Source organism: Macaca thibetana, chromosome 5 (genome assembly GCF_024542745.1).
Source record: "Macaca thibetana thibetana isolate TM-01 chromosome 5, ASM2454274v1, whole genome shotgun sequence".
Classification (NCBI taxonomy): Eukaryota; Metazoa; Chordata; class Mammalia; order Primates; family Cercopithecidae; genus Macaca; species Macaca thibetana.
In genome coordinates, this window is record NC_065582.1 from 39,978,129 (window position 1) to 39,995,603 (window position 17,475).

Consider the following 17,475-nt stretch of genomic DNA (forward strand, 5'->3'; position numbering starts at 1 on the left):
ACCCAGGAGTTTGAGAGCAGCCTGGTCAACAAAGAGAGACTTATCTCTACAAAAATTTTAAAAGTTAGCCAGATGTGATAGTGTGTGCCTGCAGTCATAGCTACTCAGGAGGATGAAATGGAAGGATTGCTTGAATCCAGCAGTTCAAAGTTGCAGTGAGCATGATCATGCCACTGCACTTGAGCCTGGGCAACAGAGCAAGACTCTGTCTCTAACAATGACAACAACAATAGCAATAAAAGTTACTTCCTCTGTAGTTTATTTTTTGTATGTTATGGTGTGTGGCAGGATTTCTTCTTTCCAAAATGGAGGGTTATTATCCCAATTATATTTATTTTATAATTCAATCTTTCTTATTTATTTCAAATTATCTTTTAATACTCTGAATTTTTTATTCTCTTCCATTAATATGTATGTTTGAAACAGGATAAAGGAATATTTGATAGTTTAGTCTCTCATGAGAATGATTCTAATGTTTCATTGCATCTGGGACCCCTTATGGACAGAACCCACTCTATGACCATTGCTGCCAGCTCTCGAGCTTGCTTTTGGTTTTATTATACCTCCATTTGATGCCTATGACCTGAGAAATCTCCTTTATTTATCTGATCTTTGATTTTTGCAGTAGTAGAATAAGAATCCTAATAGATAATGATAGAACCACCTCAATTAGATTGTTGTGTCTAGCATGTTAGCTACCACTATTATTAGAATCTTGAGTTTTCCAATGGATTCATTTCCCACCCAGCAGTCAGAAAAGCTCGACAGTGGTCACTTTCTGGACTGTCTTCAGAACCCATGGTCAGCAATAAATGTGGAGCTCTTGCTCGCTCTCTGTCTCTGCTCTTTGTCTTCTCACAAAGACCCATAACCTATTTCATGGGAGAGTTAATAATTAATGGCATGAATTTTCTTGCATAACATATGTTTCATGCTCTTGATATACATTATGATCTCTACTTCACAACTAAAAACCAAAACCAAAACAACCAAAAAATAAAAATAAAACAAACAACAATAAGAGCAAACACCAGAGGCTCTGAGTGATTATATAGCTAGCCCAAATTTACACATCCAGGAAGGATCCCAATCAGGATTCCAATTCAGGCTTTTGATTTTATGCAGTTCTTTAAATAGTCAAACTTTTCAAAATTTTATCTCTGGATACTTGGCCTTTTGTCCTAGGATTTTAAAAGTCTCCATTTAAATATTTTAAAAATGCAATTTCAGTTCTTTCACGTTCTAAACTTGGGAGCAACAGTGCAAGTTAGGAAAGTATACCTTGATATCTTGTCCGTCTTTGCAACAACTTGTTTCCTCTATCTTGTGTTCCTTATGTGATTTTCTATACTTTCTATTAATCTCTGAAAACCTGGAAAGATATCAGCATCTCTTAACCACTTTCTCCTGCTTGGAAACATTTGCGGCAGTCAAGCCTTTCTCCACTTGTGGAAATCAAAATAAAACTACTTACAGAACAGAATGCTTGAAACTTCTCTGACTTTATTTCAACCTTGACATTCCTACTGTAGGGAATTCAACTAAAAGAAATTGTCAGATGTAAGGGTTATAGTCATTGTTGAAAAGGTGAAAATGTGGAGGCTTCTGTATTTGAACTAACTGAAATTTCCCACCAACTTTTTATTTTCGGAAACTTTTAAAGACATTTAAGTCCTGCTTTTCTTCAGTTTTCTTATCCACTGCCTTATTCTTTAGGTATCAGGTGTTTATAGTTTTCATACTAAATTGTAGTGTCAAAAAAATCATCAGATGAACACATGCGTGTTCAGAAGACCCAAAGTCCTGAAGTCGTTTTTTAGAGTGTGCCCAGAGTGATATAGTGAAACATTATAATTCAGTGTTGTTGGTGAATTATGACCAAGGTCATGGAAAACACATTGCTTTTTCTAGTGGTTGCATGATTATCATGCCTGTGATGATAAATCTGCACCCACTGAAAATGCAGTTAACTTACCTTGGTGATTTTGATTTATTAGCCTTGCGATGGACAAGGTTGCCCATTTGTTAGTGCTTGTTTTATATTTGAATAGCTTGGAAGCATATAACTTTGAGGCATAGCTTAGAGTTGGTTTAGCTATTTCGTATTTCATAGAAAGCATCTGATCAGAGAACTTTGGTTTCTGATGTTTCTATTGTGACACTGCATAGTTTTTAGTATAGTGAGGATACCTGATTTGTATGTTGGAGCATCTCTCTTCATGATCAAGGTTGAAGTTTCAGAGAACTGTCATAACTATAACAGAAACAGGAAAATTGCCACTGAATAATCAACTTCATTTGGGAGTAAAAGTTAGATGGCTTAAATAGAAGACATTGAAGGACTAGTGACTGACAAAATGTATTTTATTTAGTTTCTCTTTGAGCTTTTGTTCAGAATAGACATATGACCCTGAGGGCTTTTATTAAAAATGGTACTTAATATTAATTATTCAGAGGTATCTGCCAGTATTGGATTGGAATGGCATAAGAAGATTCTTGAATGAAAGTATGTGACTAGAATGAGAGCTTAATGAATGAGTATGGATTTTGAGTGCCAAAATGTAGAATAAATTCTAGGGTTAAATTGACCATTGAAAAAGTTGTTAGCCTTAGTTCTTTCATCTTCCTTATTACAACATGAAGCATAGCACATTAATAGGATCTTTGTACTGTTAGTCCTTTTGCCAGGGTTTCTCAATCTTCACAATACTATTATTTTGGATCGGGTAATTCTTTGTTGTCTGGAGTTGTCCCGCACATTGTAAGGGGTTTAGCATCATGGTTTAGCATCATCCCTGGCCTTTACCCATTATATGCCAGTAACACTATCCCCATTGCGACAACCACAAATGTCTTTAGACATTGTCAAATGTCCCCAGGTGAGTAAAACCATCTCTGATTGAGGATCACTGCCTTATAGTGGTGATGCAAGAGAGAAGAGTGACCAAGAAGAAAGTGTCAATTTTGAAGATATCACAATGTGTGTATTAAGATCAGATGCCAGTCACAGTATTTAGTTCATTTACCACCAAGCCCAATTAAACTGAACTCTTATAATTTTAAACCCGTCAGAGATGGCTGCAAAGTAATTTCAGTTTTCTAGGTCTAATACTTTATAACATTTGTTAGTTTTGCATTCAATGTTGCATCAGATGCAACATTGATTACAAATGTTGCATCTGATGCAACATGGATTACATCAAGCCTTTTGATGTAATCTAATACTTGGTTTTATAAGCACTGCAGTTTTAATCATCCATGGAAAACTGTTGTTTTATACTGTTATATAATGTTAAATATTTTAAGAAATGATGAAAAATAAGGAATGCTTATCCTTCAGTCAACTTTTATTGGTTCTTTTAAATCTTACATGTTAAAAGTAGAGTCTTTCTTCTGTGAGGTATTTTATTATTTTCTGTTGTCAGATTTGGTGTTCTTCACGAAGGAGCTTAGTCTGGACCTATACTATTTGGAATAGGGAACTCCCCCTGACATAGGCAGGATGATAATAATAGCCAATTATCTAATACATCACAAAGAATTATTCTGATTCTAGAATTCTTTTGGTGCCAAAAGAAGACAGGCATATGTGAGAAGAAGCAATCAGAAGATTGGCAGGATTTCAGAATCTATTTGAAATATTCATTACCTATTTGGAATTGGTCTTAAAAATTTAAAACAATGTAAAGCTGAATAATTAAAGATAAAAAAATAAAGGAAGAATACAAGGTTTCTATGCTATGAAGCAACTGGGATTACTATGATTTTGGGGCAGTGAATTTGTTTCTAGAAGTTTTGTTGGAACTAAGGCAAAAAGGTAAGTAATTAAGCACTATCAGTTGGCTTAAGTAGTATTATCTGTTTCTTATAAAAGGCTTTCCACACTTTCTGCAAGGCACATTTTTTTTCTCATGGAATTTGTCTAAAGAAATAAGTGTTCTTAGGATTTAATAAAATTATGTTTATAATTTTTTTTTTTTTTGCTTAGATGATAAGATATATGGTTCACAATGTTTTTTGTTTTACAACCCATGAGTATATTTTCAATTAGCTCTTCTGTGCCTTCTAGGAAGAAAAGCAAATCACCTTGCAATGAAAAACTTTAAGGTGGAAGTTACTAATATACCACATTGTCTGTACACAACAATTCAGGCCCCTCGGTCTGTGTCTGATTTTAAGTAGAATTGCATCCTCATGCGCCTTCAGTTATAAACTATACCCGCATGTAGCTTTGTGAGTTGGTTTTCTTATTTGGGCTACTTAAAATTTTCCTTTTAAAAGCTAAATGATTTTACCAAATTAAATACATTTAATGTTAATACTGAGCTTTATGACTGTTGTCAACAGAGACCAACACTTATTTGAGAGGCCTCTTACAAAGAGAAAATAAAATCATGCATTATCAAAGAGTAGGATACTCTACTATTGCTTTATTTTTGTAAATCAACACCATTACTAAATCACTTTTACATATAGATTTTTAGAGTGCTCTTGAACACAGACATATTTAATCTCTTTAAAGAGTGAATTGGAAGATTGAATGTGGCATAAGAAAAATCCTGGCTTTTAACTGTATGTGATTGATATTCCAGAGTGGTCATATACACAATCGTCAGCATTATACATTTTTTATTCTTGATGGTCTCTGCCTATTGGGTCAAATGCTAATAATAGACCCAAGAGATGGGTCAGAGAAATTATTCAGAGAAATTAATTTGAACTGTTAATTAATCTTAACTGTCCCTAAGTGAGATGGAACAGAGGTGAATAGTGGCTTTAGAATAGCTGTTCTGGATACCTGATTGATATTTGTCATTTGTTATGAAAAAATCTGTTATGGAGTTCTAAAAAATACTAAAAATATTATCAGTCTATTTTTTGGAATGATTAAGTATAAAAATATCACCTTGCCCATCTTGAAGTAATTACCCTATAGACTTAAGATAATTAGCTTGATAAAGACTGGGTTGTTCTTCCAGAACAGACTGTGAAAATATTTCTGGTTGTAAGAGATCATTTTCTAGAGCTGATTCCAATATAGCATGACTAGTTATATGTTTTCAAGGGGAGGAATTACAGGCTTCTAACATGATTTTTAATATGGAACTATCAACATGAATTATCATTTAGAGTAAAATTATTTCACCAGTATTTGTTGGAAATCTGTACTGCAATATTTCCTCTTGGAAGGTCTTGACATTTTAAAACATAATTCTCTGTATTTTAGAAGTTTAGGTAGTGTGCAAAAGCTTTTATTGCAATGAATGTTAAAGAACTCAGGACCTAGGCTCCATCTGATTTTCTGTATCTTAACCATATCCAGAAAGTCTCCTGTTTACTTTTAGAATTGTAAAGGAATTCAGAAGATTCGTTTCAGCTGCTTCCTACCATTCAGATACTTTCTTCAGGAAGCCCTGGATTACAGCATGCTCATAATGAATTGCAGTTGTTCAATTATTGGGAGGTTTGTAATGAAGCTTTGGAGGCTAAATGGGTCAGAGCAGGTTTTGCACTTTATCAGCTTGTGAGAAAATCCAAGTGGCACTCTGTGCTAAAGACTATGGAATAATAATTTTGGCACCTCTTGGTCTCTGTTTTTCTAAAGAGAGGAGGATATTATTGAGGACTAGCCAATAAATGAATTCTTTTTTTTTTGTCAATATTATTTTTATTTTTTTTATTTTTATTTTTTTTTAAAATTTATTTATTATTATACTTTAAGTTCTAGGGTACATGTGCATAATGTGCAGGTTTGTTACATATGTATACTTGTGCCATGTTGGTGTGCTGCACCCATCAACTCATCAGCACCCATCAACTCGTCATTTACATCAGGTATAACTCCCAATGCAATCCCTCCCCCCTACCCCCTCCCCATGATAGGCCCCGGTGTGTGATGTTCCCCTTCCCGAGTCCAAGTGATCTCATTGTTCAGTTCCCACCTATGAGTGAGAACATGCGGTGTTTGGTTTTCTGTTCTTGTGATAGTTTGCTAAGAATGATGGTTTCCAGCTGCATCCATGTCCCTACAAAGGACACAAACTCATCCTTTTTGATGGCTGCATAGTATTCCATGGTGTATATGTGCCACATTTTCTTAATCCAGTCTGTCACTGATGGACATTTGGGTTGATTCCAAGTCTTTGCTATTGTGAATAGTGCCACAATAAACATACGTGTGCATGTGTCTTTATAGCAGCATAATTTATAATCCTTTGGGTATATACCCAGTAATGGGATGGCTGGGTCATATGGTACATCTAGTTCTAGATCCTTGAGGAATCGCCATACTGTTTTCCATAATGGTTGAACTAGTTTACAATTCCACCAACAGTGTAAAAGTGTTCCTATTTCTCCACATCCTCTCCAGCACCTGTTGTTTCCTGACTTTTGAATGATCGCCATTCTAACTGGTGTGAGATGGTATCTCATTGTGGTTTTGATTTGCATTTCTCTGATGGCCAGTGATGATGAGCATTTTTTCATGTGTCTGTTGGCTGTATGAATGTCTTCTTTTGAGAAATGTCTGTTCATATCCTTTGCCCACTTTTTGATGGGGTTGTTTGTTTTTTTCTTGTAAATTTGTTTGAGTTCTTTGTAGGTTCTGGATATTAGCCCTTTGTCAGATGAGTAGATTGCAAAAATTTTCTCCCATTCTGTAGGTTGCCTGTTCACTCTGATGGTAGTTTCTTTTGCTGTGCAGAAGCTCTTTAGTTTAATGAGATCCCATTTGTCAATTTTGGCTTTTGCTGCCGTTGCTTTTGGTGTTTTAGACATGAAGTCTTTGCCCATGCCTATGTCCTGAATGGTACTACCTAGGTTTTCCTCTAGGATTTTTATGGTATTAGGTCTAAGAAGGTCCTAAACGAAATGAAAGAGATGAAAACCATGACACGAGAAATACGTGACAAATGCACAAGCTTCAGTAACTGACTCGATCAACTGGAAGAAAGAGTATCAGCGATTGAGGATCAAATGAATGAAATGAAGCGAGAAGAGAAACCAAAAGGAAAAAGAAGAAAAAGAAATGAACAAAGCCTGCAAGAAGTATGGGATTATGTAAAAAGACCAAATCTACGTCTGATTGGGGTGCCTGAAAGTGAGGGGGAAGATGGAACCAAGTTGGAAAACACTCTTCAGGATATCATCCAGGAGAACTTCCCCAACCTAGTAGGGCAGGCCAACATTCAAATCCAGGAAATACAGAGAACGCCACAAAGATACTCCTCAAGAAGAGCAACTCCAAGACACATAATTGCCAGATTCACCAAAGTTGAAATGAAGGAAAAAATCTTAAGGGCAGCCAGAGAGAAAGGTCGGGTTACCCACAAAGGGAAGCCCATCAGACTAACAGCAGATCTCTCGGCAGAAACTCTCCAAGCCAGAAGAGAGTGGGGGCCAATATTCAACATTCTTAAAGAATTTTCAACCCAGAATTTCATATCCAGCCAAACTAAGTTTCATAAGTGAAGGAGAAATAAAATCCTTTACAGATAAGCAAATGCTTAGAGATTTTGTCACCACTAAGCCTGCCTTACAAGAGACCCTGAAGGAAGCACTAAACATGGAAAGGAACAACCGGTACCAGCCATTGCAAAAACATGCCAAAATGTAAAGACCATCGAGGCTAGGAAGAAACTGCATCAACTAACGAGCAAAATAACCAGTTAATATCATAATGGCAGGATCAAGTTCACACATAACAATATTAACCTTAAATGTAAATGGACTAAATGCTCCAATTGAAAGACATAGACTGGCAAACTGGATAAAGAGTCAAGACCCATCAGTCTGCTGTATTCAGGAGACCCATCTCACACGCAGAGACATACATAGGCTCAAAATAAAGGGATGGAGGAAGATTTACCAAGCAAATGGAGAACAAAAAAAAGCAGGGGTTGCAATACTAGTCTCTGATAAAACAGACTTTAAACCATCAAAGATCAAAAGAGACAAAGAAGGCCATTACATAATGGTAGAGGGATCAATTCAACAGGAAGAGCTAACTATCCTAAATATATATGCACCCAATACAGGAGCACCCAGATTCATCAAGCAAGTCCTTAGAGACTTACAAAGAGACTTAGACTCCCATACAATAATAATGGGAGACTTCAACACTCCACTGTCAACATTAGACAGATCAACGAGACAGAAAGTTAACAAGGATATCCAGGAATTGAACTCATCTCTGCAGCAAGCAGACCTAATAGACATCTATAGAACTCTCCACCCCAAATCAACAGAATATACATTCTTCTCAGCACCACATCGTACTTACTCCAAAATTGACCACGTAATTGGAAGTAAAGCACTCCTCAGCAAATGTCCAAGAACAGAAATTATAACAAACTGTCTCTCAGACCACAGTGCAATCAAACTAGAACTCAGGACTAAGAAACTCAATCAAAACCGCTCAACTACATGGAAACTGAACAACCTGCTCCTGAATGACTACTGGGTACATAACAAAATGAAGGCAGAAATAAAGATGTTCTTTGAAACCAATGAGAACAAAGATACAACATACCAGAATCTCTGGGACACATTTAAAGCAGTGTGTAGAGGGAAATTTATAGCACTAAATGCCCACAAGAGAAAGCATGAATTCTTTAAAGGTATTCCTTATTTGGAGATGAATCAGTTTGTTTTAGCTCAGTATAAAGATGCTTAGATTGAAACAAGATTCTAATAACTTAAGTGACTAAAGTGGAGTAGGGGAAGACATATAGGTATCTAAGTACTTCTGAGATAGCTTTTATCCAGTCTCCTTATTTTAGGTTTCTATCTGCCTACCCATTTTTAATTCCCAGTTTTAGAGAAGTTGGTACTGATAGTTGCTGAGCATTTGGGGGTATCTGTTGTGTAACTAGTTAATTCTTGGCTTTTCCTATCACTCACTTAAGATTGAGCTGTCTTGGGTGTAGTACTTCAATTACTATTTGTCCACCTGCTTCTCAGCTTTAAAATGTCATTGCCATTGTCTCCTGTCCTGTTCTTCCCATTCTTGTGGGTCATGTCTTTTAAAAAAAGTTGAATTAGATACATTTGTTCACACTATTCAAGATGTACCTTTGAGTGGGGAAATGACAGCCTCTTTCAGATGATAGATCTGAAGCTAATAGTGCAGCAGGGTTTGGTATAGAAAATTTACTTAGCTAGAAGGATTTATTTTTTGAGAGGAAAGAAAAAAACTAATAAAAATTTTCTTGTTTGGGGAATATATACCAGGACTAAGAATGCTTTTCTTGTGTAATAACCCTTAATCCAGCCCCATCATATGAATTTTGAAAATTAATACAAAATGTAATATTTTAATGCAATGAAAAAGTTCACCAAGGGCTAAATATAGCCTGACATTTCTGCAAAAAGATGCTTATTAACTCTGAGATATTAATGTAGTTGACTGATAACCAGGGTTAGGTTGTTGATTTTTAAAACTATTGCAACAGAGTAAAATGCTAGAGGCTTTTATCATGACCAGAGAGGTCTGCATTGTCACCTGGGTGTAGGGGAGGGCAAAATATACAATAAGCCAGAGCAGAGGATAAGCTTCAATTTATGTCAGTGAAACTGAAGGCCGAGATAAGTAGTTCCTTCTCTTTGCATTTTATGCCTGGTATAAGGGCAGAAAAAAATATACTGTCAATCAAAGCAAAAAGGTAGTCCTAACTACATCAAACCTATTTTATTAACAATAATGATATGATAACATTGTAATTATGAATGTTATTCCAAAATTTTAGATAATAGCTAAATTTTAAGAGAATACTCTGTAAATACTGTTTGAGGAATGGTGGATTTTACTGTCCTCAAAGGTTAATGTGCGTGCGTGTGTGTGTATGTGTGTGTGTGTGTGAGTGAGAGAGAGAGAGAGAGAGAGAGAGATCTAGAAGGTAGGATGGATGAAATGAAAGGAATAACTTTAGTATGAGGTTTCTTTCCCAGTATATTGTTATTTGCATCTTTGCAATATACAGAGCTATAGCATGTATTTCTGGTGCTCATTCCCATCCTCCAATTAAAAGTTTACAAACATGCAACTAATCTAAAAAAGGGTCACTTCCACAACAAAGGATTTGCCGTTTGTCATAGTGATATTTGGTGTTTAAGGATGACTCTTAGGAATTTGGCTCCAAATTTAAAGAAGCATTTGTATTTCTCAGTTCACCCAAAGGAGTAATAAACCATACTTTGACTTCTGAAGTCTGTTTCAAAGTCAAATGCCTTCCTTTGAGAGTACTTTGCTGCTCACTTATAAAACTGGAAAAGGACATTTCAGTCAATGCTTTATTCTCCTAGTTAGGAATGGAGGCTGGCTATGTGGCCGCCAACATGGATAATTTAAGGAACCCTTAGAAGGCCCTTCTATCAAAACATATCTCCCTGAATGAAGCCTATATATTTCTCTTTACTTTTTTGAACTGTTTGAAATTCTGCCTGTTACAGAGTCACTCAGATTAGAGTGTCCTCTTTTAGAAGAAAAATATCCCAGGGAGGGTTAAGTAGTCTATTAATCAATTATTCACAGTCCAGTGTGGCTTAGTTTAATTAAATTGCTTTTTTCTAGTTATGTACATTTTGATAGAGCCCAGGAAGAGAGAAAAGGGAAGTAATTTAGTCCTCGGGATTTTTCAGCATAAGGCAAGCCTGAGCTGAGAGTACTGAAGTGGGCTCACTATTGTCATCCAAAAGGCAGAATGAGGGCCCTGGATATCTGTGAGTGGGGCAGAGGAGACACAGGAGCTAAGAGAGGAAAAGAGAAAGAGAAGCAGGGAAATGCCAAAGATAAACTTTGACATATTGTGGACTAGTCCATTCTCTATCATAAAAGCTTTCACATTAATATTGTTGGGTGCTATGCTGAAATGGTTTTGTATTTCTTTTTTGAATTTGTTTTTTGTTTTAATATATATCTTGATATTTTGGGAAAGAGAATGTAGACGAGCTGTGTTAGAATGATGCCATAAACATATAGTTCTATATATATGTTATTCATTAAACAATGAATAATCATGGTTATGGATTAGTTATTAACCAAAACAAGGAGAAGAACTCAGAATTATTCAGTAAAATAATTTGGAAACTGTTGATGGAAAGAAATCACTAGATTTCTATCAAAGATGAATTTTTTTCATGTGCTTTTGGTACATGGCAGGGATAATGCAATGTAGTTGTGTCTTTGGTAGACTTGAAAGATATTTCAGTTCAAGCAGGTGCCTTTTTTTAAGACTTGCTCTAAATTGTAAATACTTTGAAATATAATACACTTATTTTAGAAATTTTTAGGCTTGTTCTTCTTATAGAACAGTATCTATGAGTAGAAAAGCAAGCTAAGAAATCAAACCAATCTTGGTTAATCACACCAATGGGAAACTGACAGCTATAGCAGGATTCAGGCACCACCTACCACTTCGAGTGTTTAATTTGCAGATGTATTACATAGGAGGAATGAAATATCATTCATACAAACTTGGCAAAATGACATCTGGTGGGTTGTATGAATTCAAATATAATAGCTAGGGTGATCACATGACTTATCACCCACTCCAAATCCAGACATTTTTGAGAGTGAAAGGTGATGTTCAAAATAATTAAAATTATATGTTTTTGGCCGGGCACAGTGGCTCACACCTGTAATCCCAGCAATTTGGGAGGCTGAGGTGGGCGGATCACAAGGTTAGGGGTTCAAGATCAGCCTGACCAATGTGGTGAAACCCTGTCTCTACTAAAAAAATACAAAAATTAGCTGGGCGTGGTGGCACGTGCCTTTAATCCCAGCTACTCAGGAGGCTGAGCCAGGAGAATTGCTTGAACCTGGGAGGCAGAGGTTGCAGGGAGCCGAGATTACGCCATTGTACTCCAGCCTGGGCGACAGAGTGAGACTCCCCCATCTCAAAAAAAAAATTATATGTTTTTGAAGTAATATGTATCCATCTATAAATAGGCTTATTATCTTGGTATAAGCACTCCAACTTTTTTTTTTTTTTTTTTGGATACAGTATCTTGCTCTGTCATGCAGGCTGGAGTGCAATGACAGAATCATGGCTTACTGCAACCTCCGCATCCTGGGCTCAAACAATTCTCCTGCCTCAGCCTCCCAAGTAGCTGGGACTACAGGCATGTGCCACTGTGCCCCATGATGGGTTTCATCATGTTGCCCAGGCTAGTCTTGAACTCCTGGACTCAAGTGATCCACCCACCTTGGCCTCCCAAAGTGCTGGGATTAGCCGGTGTGAGCCACCATGCCCAGCCCGTACTCTAACATTTTAATACCTGTGGGGAGGAAAAAGTTAGCAGCTGATCTATGACTGAAGGAGGAGTTGGAGATACAGACATGTATCTGTATATCTGCAGAGAGAGAGAGAGGAAAGAAACATGGAAATGATGGAAATGTGCTAATCAGACACTCGGTATTTATTAAGGAAAAGACATACCTGAGAGTCCTTGTCTGTGGAATACTTTCAGCAGAAAATATCTGATCTATCTGGGTTGCTTATGGCAAACAACTATAGAATTGAAAGATTCCTGGTGCATATCCTGTTTGAAAGTGTCAATGTCAGTTTTAGGTAATTATCAGAATATGAAATGGAGATACTTTATGATCAAAATAGTTCCCACTCTGTAAGTAATGCCTCCCATGCATCATTTGGTGATTACATGTGTTAGATGTAGACTGGAACACATCCTAATGTGGCAAGGATCAATTAAGGAGCTGTATTGTTGCCCTCAGACTTCTTTAGGTGTTGCCTGTGTATCAAGCTTACTTTTATGTTTTGAAATTACTAAAGTTTGATACTGGGTAAGATTTCTTATTTTATTGTATTTTATTGGCAATTCAATTATTTTCTGGTCTCAAACTATAGAATATTCCTATTCAAATACTATTTTCAAAAATAAAAGTCTTTAAGTCAATTAAAATAAATATGTACATATACATTAAATCTAAACAAACAAAAAACCCACTTGGTTATCTGACTATCAAAAAAATGACTATAAGTGGAATAGTCTTTTTTGGGAAGTATTTGTGTACTGTAAGATTGTTCTTAGCCTATCTGTTTTTATTATAGTGACACCAGTATTTGTCTGAAAATTGTACTTTTCAACGTTTTCTTTTCTTTTTGAGACAGAGTCTCACTCTGTCACCAGGCTGGAGTGCAGTGGCATGATCTTGGCTCACTGCAACCTCCACCTCCTGGGTTCAAGCGATTCCCCTGCCTCAGCCTCCCAAGTAGCTGAGTTTTTCATAAGATTGAACTTGTTGATACCTTCAATGAGTCTTGTCTAAGATCACACTATTTTTAACTGAGAAAACACTCTCTACAGGTGTTGAGGTGCCTGGTAAATTCAGGACAAATATTAAATGAAGGATATCCTTAGTTCTTATTTTTAAAAATATTAAAATGTATAAATATTCCAGACCAAACATCTTCAAAAGTGTTTGCTACCTTTTTACCTCCATTTAGAGTAACTTTCTTCAAAAAATGATCTTATAAGACAACTCATCAAATTTGTTTCTATTTATAATTTCTATGACTATTTAACAAAACTTAGATACTACAGTCATACCCTTCTAAATTTCATTACATTCTGATAGAGGATATATATTTGTCCACTTAAAAATAAGCACTTCATCAAGATTCTTCTTCCAAGTTGAGAAACTTGAAGCACAAATAAAGATTTTCTTTATTTTATTTTTTAGGATATATTGTACATATTTTGGGGATACATGTGGTATTTTGATACATGTATACAACGTGTAATGATCAAATGAAGGTAATTGAAATATCCAGCACCTCAAACATCTACCTTTTTGTGTTAAAAACATAATTATTCTCTTCTAGATATTTTGAAAAATATGATAAATTATTAACTATAATTTATTTACTGTACTATCAAATATTAGAACTTATTGCTTCTATGTAACCATATTTTTGTACTCATTAACCAACTTCTCTTCATCCTTTCTGCCTTCTCTAGTAACCACTATTCTATTCTCTATCTCCATGAGACACACTTTTAGCTCCCTCATATTTGTCTTTCTGTCTGGCTTATTTCACTTAACATAATGACCTCCAGTTCCATCCATGTGCCTGCAAATGACAGGATTTCATTATTTTTATGCATGAATAATATTCTATTGTGCATCTATACTACATTTTATTTATCCTTTTATCCACTGATGAGCACTTAGGTTGATTCCATATCTTGGCCATTGTGATTAGTGATGCAATGAAATAGGCTTGTAGATATCTCTTAAATATACTGATTTCCTTTCTTTTGGAAATATGCTCAGCAGTAGAATTGCTGGATCACATGGTAGCTCTATTTTTAGTTTTTTGAGAAACTTCCATAATATTCTCCATAGTGGCTATACTAATTTACTTTCCTACCGATAGTGTAAAAGTGGTCACTTTTCTCTGCATCATCACCAGCATTTGTTATTCTTTGTCTTTTTAATAATAGTATTCTAACTGGGGTGAGTTGGTTTTGATATGCATCTTCCTGGTGATTAGTGATGCTGAACATTTTTTCATATACCTGTTGACCATTTGTGTGTCATCTTTTAAGATGTGTCTATTCAGGTCTTTTGACCACTTTTAAAATTGGATTTTTTGTTCTTTTTCTATTGAATTGTTTTTTCCTTATATATTCTAGCTATTAATTCCTTGTCAGATGGGTAGTTTGCAAATATTTTCTCCCATTGTATGGGTTATCTCTTCACTTTGTTGATTGTTTCCTTTGCTGTGCAGAAACTTTTTAGCCTGATGTAACTCTTTTGTCTATTTTTGCTGTGCTTGCCTGTGCTTTTGAGATCTTACCTTCCAAAAATAACTTTGCCTAGACTGATGTCCTGTAGCATTTCATCAGTATCTTCTTCTCATAGTTTCTAGTTTCAGTTCTTACATTTAAGTCTTTAATCCACTTTCAGCTGATTTTTGTATACGGCAAAAGATGAGTATCTAGCTTAATTCTTCTACATATGGATATCTAGTTTTCCCAGCATGATTTATTTAAAAAGAGTCTATCTCTTCCCCAGTGTATGTTCTTGGAGTTTTATATCAGTACCATGGTGGTTTGATTACTGTAGCTTTGTTAGAATAATTTGAAATTAGGTAGTATGATATTTCTAGCCTTGCTTTTTTTGCTTAGGATTACTTTAGCTATTTGGAGTCTTTCATGATTCCCTATGAGTTTTAGGATATTTTTTCTATTTCTGTAAGAATGTCTTTGGTATTTTGATAGGGATTATGTTGGAAATGTAGATTGTTTTGGATAGTATAGAGATTTTAACAATATTCATTCTTCTAGTCCATGAGTGTGAAATATATTTCCAATTTTTTGTGTCCTCTTCAATTTATCAGTGTTTTATAGGTTTTCTTTTAGAGATTTTTCACCTTCAATTTAATTTATTCCTGTGTATTTTATTGTTTTGTAGCTATTGTAAATGGGATTGTTTTCTTGATTTTTTTGTAAGATTGATCACTGTCAGTGTCAAATATACATTTTCAAAATTAAATCATGTATGTTTTTTAAGCTCTCATCATTTGATTTGTTTACCCTTCCTTTGTTTTGCTGTGATACATGTATAGGTTTTTCTGTTTACAAGCTTGTTTTCAAAAATTGCAATTTGTGAAAAACTTCAAGGTCTTAAGATTTTTGAACCTTTATTTACTGATGACTTTTATTAAAAATTTCCAACTATTATTTAATAAAATATAAACAGGGACTTACTTATAAAAGTTTATTACCATTTCTCAGTTTCTAGGTACAGAAAGACAAATATCACCTATTCCTACTCATATGTAGGGGCTAAAACAAGTGTCTCATGGAGGTAGACAGCAGAATGCTGGTTACCAAAAACTGGAAAGAGAAGAAGGGAAGGAGGATGAAGGAAGGTTGGCTAATGGGTACAAAAATACAGTTACATAGGAGAAATAAATTCTGGTATTTCATAATACAGTAGAGAAATTAGAGTTAACAACAAGTTATTGTATATTTCAAATTAGCCAAAATAGAATAATTGTAATGTTCTCAACACGTAAAATAAATCTTTAAGGTTACTGATATACCTCCTTAAAAAATAACTAAAATAAATAATATTGTCCTGGAAAAATAATCCAATTGAGCTGCAGAGAAAGAAAACACATAATGCCATGCTAAAGCATATACATAGAAAAATTAACAGCTTTTTGCAAAAAAATTTTTAAATTAATATCTTTAATATTTCTATATGTACTTCTTTGCATAGTTTGACAATCAAAGTTTCTATTTCATTTGGCAGAATATCATAGCTCATTTTGGATGTGAATATATATATTATGTGTGTACCAATGCCAACTCCAATTATATTGCTCCAAGCTTTATTAATTTAGCAAAGCCATTCTAACTTGTCACTGTGCTGTACCTAAATCTATATTAACATCACAAAACAAAGAATTTAATCTTCAACATTGAATTTTAAGCTGATGTTACATGCATATTCACAATAGTATCTGATGTTTAATTTTGACAGACTAAAGATCCAGAAGCTTTAATTTCAATCCATGAATTAGATGAAAAATAAAAATCAAACACTATTGGAATTTTTTTTCCTTCAAAGCAACTGATGACATTGATATGAAATTGGAAATATTTAACCATTTGCAAATTCTTTTTATGCTAATGGAGCCAACATTTCAACAGCTATTACTTCACTTTTTATTTGTGTAATGAGAAAATGTAGAATTAAAAATGTACAAAATTGTTTTAAAAGCCTTATTTGATCTAAATGAAAGGTCATGTTTCACAGAGTGACACATAAAAATACCTTCTGCAGCTACATGTTAAATTTTACGATAATTTAAAAACAGATGCTGATATTTCTTCAGTATGTTTGTTCCTCTTGGTTTCATGTGGCTAGAAATGGCCATCCCAAAGGATGGAAAATGCTGAAAAACAGTTTGTGTCAGTTACACATTTATTATCAACTCTCTAGAGAAAAGAAAATTCATTGCTCACTTTTTATTTAACATGTACTTTTTTTGAGCTAATTTCTCAGTAAAGGATTTATTTAAAAACAAACAGAAAAGGATTTCCAAGAAATAAAATGAATGAATCACTGTAGATATACAGTATAGAATAAAATTTAAAAACTACATAGCAAGAGTACTCATACTATTCTCTATATGCTCAAGAGCAGATTTAAATTTCTTATACATATTCATGCAACTCTAGCCTATAATTTCTCATATTTCTTATGCTCATGATGGATGACTTGACCGCTTTATGAACAGTACAAATCTCAGCACAGAGCACTTTGCAACTGGCTTTTCCTTTAAGTGGCCAATGGGGCAGCAATGTGAATATTTCTTCCATCATCATTCAAGATTAGAGGCAGTTATATGTTCCCAGCAGCTTGCATCCTACTTAGTGCAGTTCATTTTACTAGTAAATGCCATAGATGCTATTCTTGAAAGGGATGTGCTACTTATA

General features: G+C 34.8%; 1 protein-coding gene across 3 annotated transcripts in view; it reads left to right on the forward strand.

Annotated features, from left to right (window-relative positions):
* The first annotated feature begins 3,597 nt into the window (after positions 1-3,597).
* Positions 3,598-17,475, forward strand: part of IQCM (IQ motif containing M) — a 491,845-nt gene continuing 477,967 nt past the window's right edge. For all 3 annotated transcript variants that reach the window (XM_050791177.1, XM_050791179.1, XM_050791180.1), the window contains exon 1: positions 3,598-3,817. The gene's annotated coding sequence lies outside the window, so the exon portion shown is untranslated. The remainder of the gene's footprint in view (positions 3,818-17,475) is intronic.